At 34.4% G+C, this 7,540-nt stretch overlaps 1 non-coding gene across 1 annotated transcript; it reads right to left on the reverse strand.

Moving 5' to 3' along the window:
- Nucleotides 1–6,489: 6,489 nt before the first annotated feature.
- Nucleotides 6,490–6,597, reverse strand: LOC148570332 (small nucleolar RNA R71). Its single transcript, XR_015880343.1, has one exon. It is a non-coding gene; the product is annotated as a small nucleolar RNA R71 (small nucleolar RNA).
- Between the last annotated feature and the right edge of the window lie 943 nt (nt 6,598–7,540).

Below are 7,540 nucleotides of genomic sequence, written 5' to 3' on the forward strand. Positions count from 1 at the left end.
ATTAATTTTGACATTAAAATTTATAAGTTCTAGCTCCAGTCCACTTTTTTAGAGGAGTCTTATCTGCTTTTCGAATTAAAATATGATGAGCGAAAATTAAAGTTTACGGATATCGACAAGTGCAACGGATCGCTCAAGTAATATCACAATGAGTGGATATCATTTCCACGAGAATTAAAGGATTGAGCAAGAAAATATTAGATTAAATACCTAATTAGATTGAAAGAATCTGGATTGAAGAGGGAAAGATTGTGTTTTGCTTAGAGCTTGAGAACCTTGAGTGCTTGAATGCTCGAATGCTTACGGATAGAGAACTTGAATGTTGATTTGAGAGAAGAGAGTGATAGTAAGAGTCATGGACTTTGGAGATGTTTATACTTTTAGAAAAATCAAACCTTGTTTACTTATCTTAAAGTTTGAAAAGATCTTTTACGACAAATCTTTAATAACTGATTTCCAATTCTTTGGTTCCTCAGTTTCTCGAGCATTAATTAGTCGTCAATTAATTAATCAAGAGATTATGCACAAAACTGATTTAGTTTTCTAATGAGATTTAAAAGTAGTCCTTAGGTCAAATTAAATGTCACATATTCAAACTAGTCCTATTCAGTTAAATCTTTAAAAGAAAAACACAATTTTTAAAAATTGTTCTAATTCGAATTATATGTCACTTATTCAAAATTAGAGTGACTGAAAATCATGTATGTGTCACACACTAATTGAACCATTACTCCTAGCCGAATTCAAAGAGTCATGTGAAAGAGTTTTCAAATTATAATTCAAATATCAAAATTTTCAATTATAATAAAAGAATTCAAAGGGGATTAGCATATCTTTTGATGATATTAATCCGAATGGAAAAAAGAATAACTCAATCATGAAATAGATCAATACAAGACTTCAAAATAAAATAAACGTAAATTAATAACCCACAGAAAACATAAACAAAGCTCCTAGTCCCTTTGATAGAGGATTAGTTACCCATGAAAAAATGAAAGAAAAATAATAAGAAGATATGATGAGGAACGAAATCGTTTTTTGTGAACAAAGTTCACTTATTTATATCCTAAATTCAAGAATTCAAATTCAAACTATCATAATATTATCTCTCGGAGAGAAAGATATGATAACTACTTACTGACTTTAATTTCAAATTCAAATCCATAATTCAAATCAAATCCTAACAACCAAATCTCTTATGTTTCTAGAAAGAATTAATAACTAAACTTCTAGAGTCTTCAATATTTCGAAAGTGATTAAGGCTTCTAATGATGTGGATAATTAAGCTTAGGACTTAATTGTTCCTTTCTGAGAGTTGTAATTAACTTTAAGTCGGGCTTGTATTAGAGAAAGTTGAGCAAAAAGCCCAAAAACACACCTCCAGAGGAGGCAGGTCTGCGGGGCATGAGGAAAGGTTGCGAGGAGGTTTGCCAGGCATGAGAAGAGGCCGCTGTGCATGGGTGCCTTTCCGCCGGGCGTGGGGATCTTCCGCCAAGCGTGCTTCCTTGTCCGCTAGGCGTGGAGCTTGGTCCATTTCCTTGTTCCTTAGGGCATGCTTTCTCTTTCTTACGCCATGCTTTTTCTGTACTTGTGTTTTTTTTTTTGTGAAAAAGCTTTAATTCTTGCTTGTTTTTAGGCCAAAAACTCTTGAAAACATATAAAAACTATCCTAACTCCAAATATTTGATTATTTATTAAATTTTTTTAGAAAACATAATAAATTTGATTAAAACCTAAGAAAGTAAATGAAAAAGAACTTTAAAAATTGCTTAAGATGACTTGTCATCACGACACCAAACTTAAAACTTTGCTTGTTCTCAAGCAAAAAGAAAGATAAATAAAGTTTAGCTTAATGAAAAAGATTTGAAAATCTTTTAAGATTAAAAACAAAAGTTGGATTTATGATAGTTCTTGTGGTTACATTCACCTTCTCTTATCCTTCATCAATCTTGCATACTATGATTTAGGAATTTTCAAATTCGAATTGTATTATGAAAATTCTTTTGAATTTGTATGACTTGAAGGCAATTTATTTTTTATTTGGGTTAGGGAAAAGATCTTCACGGGCTTTTGACTCTTAGTATTTTGTCACAAGGCAACTCTTAATAGACTTTCAATCGATAATCACGGGCTAGTTGGCCTAAGTTACCAGGTGATACGACACTCTAATTATCCAAGTCTCTCCTTGATACAGTCACACCACAAGCACGTAATGATGGTTTTGATCTAGATATTGATGTCCAGAACCTCTTTGGACTTCTTAATGTTTTATCTTAAGGCTACTCTTTAGGCGGACTTTTAATCGATAATCCCGGTCTAGTTGGACAAGTTATCGGGTGATAAAGCACCCCTCGGATTTACTAGCCCAAGTATATCCTTAAAATAGAAACATCACAGGCACATAACTTGGCCCAAATCATTGGTGCTTGATGAGCGGATAATTTATACGCTTTTTGACATTGTTTTTAGTATGTTTTTAGTAGGATCTAGTTACTTTTAGGGATGTTTTTATTAGTTTTTCTGTTAAATTCACATTTCTCGACTTTACTATGAGTTTGTGTATTTTTCTGTGATTTTAGGTATTTTTTGGCTGAAATTGAGGGACTTGAGCAAAAATCAGATTCAGAGGTTGAAGAAGGACTGCTGATGCTGTTGGATTCTGACCTCTCTGCACTCAAAGTAGATTTTCTGGAGCTACAGAACTCAAAATGGCACACTTTCAATTGCGTTGGAAAGTAGACATCCAGAGCTTTCCAGAAATATATAATAGTTTATACTTTGGTCGATTTTAGATGACGCAAAATGGCGTTAAACGCCAGTTCTACGCTGCAGTCTGGAGTTAAACGCCAGAAACACGTCACGAGCCAGAGTTGAACGCCAGAAACACGTTACAACCTGGCGTTCAACTCCAAAAGAAGTCTCTGCACGTGGAAAGCTAAAGCTCAGCCCAAGCACACACCAAGTGGGCCCCGGAAGTGGATTTATGCATCAATTACTTATTTTTGTAAACCCTAGTAACTAGTTTAGTATAAATAGAACTTTTTACTAGTCTTTTAGACATCTTATGATTTTTAGTTCATCTTTAGATCATATTGATCATGTTTGGGGGCTGGCCTCTCGGCCATGCCTGAACCTTCATCACTTATGTATTTTCAACGGTAGAGTTCCTACACTCCATAGATTAAGGTGTGGAGCTCTGCTGTTCCTCATGAATTAATGCAAAGTACTACTGTTTCTCTATTCAATTCAACTTATTCCACTTCTAAGATATTCATTCGCACTTCAATATGAATGTGATGAATGTGACAATCATCATCATTCCCCTACGAACGCGTGCCTGACAACCACTTCCGTTCCACCTTAGATTGAATGAATCTCTTTTGGATCTCTTAATCAGAATCTTCGTGGTATAAGCTAGATTGATGGCGACATTCATGAGAATCTGGAAAGTCTAAACCTTGTCTGTGGTATTCCGAGTAGGATTCAGGGATTGAATGACTGTGACGAGCTTCAAACTCGCGAGTGCTGGGCGTAGTGACAGACGCAAAAGGAGGGTGAATCCTATTCCAGTATGATCGAGAACCTCCAGATGATTAGCCGTGCCGTGACAGAGCATTTGGACCTTTTTCACAGAGAGGATGGGATGTAGCCATTGACAACGGTGATGCCTTACAGAAAGCTTGCCATGGAAAGGAGTAGGAATGATTGGATGAAGACAGCAGGAAAGCAGAGGTTCAGAGGAACGAAAGCATCTCTATACGCTTATCTGAAATTCTCACCAATGAATTACATAAGTATTTCTATCTTTATTTTCTGTTTATTTATTATTATTATTCGAAAACTCCATAACCATTTGATATCCGCCTGACTGAGATTTACAAGGTGACCATAGCTTGCTTCAAGCCGACAATCTCCGTGGGATCGACCCTTACTCACGTAAGGTTTTATTACTTGGACGACCCAGTGCACTTGCTGGTTAGTTGTATCAAAGTTGTGACAAATCATGAACTAAGATTAGAGCACCAAGTTCTTGGAGCCATTACCAGGGATCACAATTTCGTGCACCAAGTTTTTGGCGCCGTTGCCGGGGATTATTTGAGTTTGGACAACTGACGGTTCATGTTGTTGTTCAGATTAGGTAATTTTCTTTTTGTTTTATTTTCAAAAATTTTTCAAAAAATAAAAAAAAATAAAAAAAACAAAAATCTTTCAAAAATTTCTCATCTGTTTTCGAAAATTATTCTAAATTTTTAAGAATGAATTCTAGAGTTTCATGAAGCATGTTGAAGCCTGGCTGGCTGTAAAGCCATGTCCAAATTCATTTGGACTGAGGCTTCCAAGTCATCATTACAAGAGCAAGCTAGTTGTTACTAATCAAATTTGTTATTGTATGACTGATTTGTATCTTCTAAAGCTTGGCTGGCTATTAAGCCATACCTAATCCTTGGATTGGAGCTTTGGGCTAATATTGAAAGATTCCTGGAATTCTTCTTAAAGATTTTGGATTTCTTATTTTTATTTTCCATATGTTTTTCGAAAAAAATTAAAAGAAAATACAAAAAAAATCATAAAATCATAAAAACCAAAAATATTTTGTGTTTCTTGTTTGAGTCTTGAGTCAATTTTTAAGTTTGGTGTCAATTGCATGTTTTTAAAATTTATGCATTAATTTTTTCGAAAAATCCATGCATTCATAGTGTTCTTCATGATCTTCAAGTTGTTCTTGGTAAGTCTTCTTGTTTGATCTTGATGTTTTCTTGTTTTGTATCTTTTATTGTTTTTCATATGCATTTTTGCATTCATAGTGTCCATGCATTAAAGATTTCTAAGTTTGGAGTCTTGCATGTTTTCTTTACATAAAAAATTTTTCAAAAATATGTTCTTGATGTTCATCATGATCTTCAAAGTGTTCTTGGTGTTCATCTTGACATTCATAGTGTTCTTGCATGCATCCTGTGTTTTGATCCAAAATTTTCATGTTTTGGGTCATTTTTGTGTTTTTCTCTTTCATCATTAAAAATTCAAAAATCAAAAAATATCTTTCCCTTTTTCACTCATAAATTTCGAAAATTTAGATTGACTTTTTCAAAAAAATTTTATAATCTAGTTGTTTCTTATGAGTCAAATCAAATTTTCAATTTAAAAATCTTATCTTTTTCAAAATCTTTTTCAAAAATCATATCTTTTTCATTTTTCTTATTTATTTTCGAAAATTTTAAAAAATATTTTTTAAAAAATCTTTTTCTTAATTTTATCTCATAATTTTCGAAAATATTATCAACAAATTAATGTTTTGATTCAAAAATTTCAAGTTTGTTACTTACTTGTTAAGAAAGATTCAAACTTTAAGTTCTAGAATCATATCTTGTGATTTCTTGTGAATCAAGTCATTAATTGTGATTTTAAAAATCAAATCTTTTTCAAAACTAATTTCAATCATATCTTTTCAAAAATATCTCTTTATCTTATCTTTTTCAAAATCATATCTTTTTCAAATATCTTTTCTAACTTCTTATCTTCTTATTTTTTAAAAATTGAATTTCAAAATTTGTTTCAACTAACTAATTAACTTTTTGTTTGTTTCTTATCTCTTTCAAAACTACCTAACTAACTATCCTTCTCTAATTTTCGAAAATACCTCCCTCTTTTTCAAAAATTCTTTTTAATTAATTAATTGTTTAAATTTTAATTTTAATTTCAATTCTCCTTTAATTTTCGAAAATCATTAACTCTTTTTCAAAATTTAATTTTCGAAATTCTCTCTCTCATATCCTTCTATTTATTAATTCATCTACTAACACTTCTCCTCACCCAAAAATTCGAACCCCTTCTTCTCTTCTGAGTTCGAATTCTTCTCTTCTTCACTCTCTTTCTTCTTTTCTTCTACTCACACAAGGGAACCTCTATACTGTGGCAAAGAGGATCCCTATTATTATTTTCTGTTCCCTTCTTTTTCATATGAGCAGGAGCAAGGACAAGAACATTCTTGTTGAAGCAGACCCTGAACCTGAAAGGACTCTGAAGAGGAAACTAAGAGAAGCTAAAATACAACAATCCAGAGGCAACCTTATAGGAATTTTCGAACAGGAAGAGGAGATGGCAGCCGAAAATAATAATGCAAGGAGGATGCTTGGTGACTTTACTGCACCTAATTCCAATTTACATGGAAGAAGCATCTCCATCCCTACCATTGGAGCAAACAATTTTGAGCTTAAACCTCAATTAGTTTCTCTGATGCAGCAGAACTGCAAGTTCCATGGACTTCCATCTGAAGATCCTTTTCATTTCTTAACTGAATTTTTGCAGATCTGTGATACTGTTAAGACTAATGGAGTAGATTCTGAAGTCTACAGGCTCATGCTTTTCCCTTTTGCTGTGAGAGACAGAGCTAGAATATGGTTGGACTCTCAACCTAAGGATAGCCTGAACTCTTGGGATAAGTTGGTCAAGGCTTTCTTAGCCAAGTTCTTTCCTCCTCAAAAACTGAGTAAGCTTAGAGTGGATGTTCAAACCTTCAGACAGAAAGAAGGTGAATCCCTCTATGAAGCTTGGGAGAGATATAAGGAACTGACCAAAAAGTGTCCTTCTGACATGCTTTCAGAATGGACCATCCTGGATATATTCTATGATGGTCTGTCTGAATTAGCTAAGATGTCATTGGATACTTCTGCAGGTGGATCCATTCACCTAAAGAAAATGCTTGCAGAAGCTCAAGAACTCATTGACATGGTTGCTAACAACCAGTTTATGTACACTTCTGAGAGGAATCCTGTGAGTAATGGGATGCCTCAGAAGAAGGGAGTTCTTGAAATTGATACTCTGAATGCTATATTGGCTCAGAATAAAATATTGACTCAGCAAGTCAATATGATTTCTCAGATCTGAATGGAATGCAAGCTGCATCCAACAGTACTCAAGAGGCATCTTCTGAAGAAGAAGCTTATGATCCTGAGAACCCTGCAATAGCAGAGGTGAATTACATGGGTGAACCCTATGGAAACACTTATAATCCCTCATGGAGAAATCACCCAAATCTCTCATGGAAGGATCAACAAAAGCCTCAACAAGGCTTTAATAATGGTAGAAGAAACAGGTTTAGCAATAGCAAGCCTTTTCCATCATCCACTCAGCAACAGACAGAGAACTCTGAACAAAATACCTCTAATTTAGCAAACTTAGTCTCTGATCTATCTAAGGCCACTCTAAGTTTAATGAATGAAACAAGGTCCTCCATTAGAAATTTGGAGGCACAAGTGGGCCAACTGAGTAAGAAGATCACTGATACCCCTCCTAGTGCTCTCCCAAGCAATACAGAAGAAAATCCAAAAGGAGAGTGCAAGGCCATTGAATTGACCATCATGGCCGAATCCACAAGAGAGGAGGAGGACGTGAATCCCAGTGAGGAAGACCTCCTGGGACATCCAGTGATCAATAAGGAGTTTCCCTCTGAGAAACCAAAGGAATCTGAGACTCATCTAGAGACTATAGAGATTCTATTGAACCTCTTTATGCCATTCATGAGCTCTGATGAGTATTCCTC

The sequence above is a fragment of the Arachis ipaensis genome, chromosome B3 (genome assembly GCF_059453495.1).
Source record: "Arachis ipaensis isolate K30076 ecotype BB chromosome B3, ASM5945349v1, whole genome shotgun sequence".
Lineage (NCBI taxonomy): Eukaryota > Viridiplantae > Streptophyta > Magnoliopsida > Fabales > Fabaceae > Arachis > Arachis ipaensis.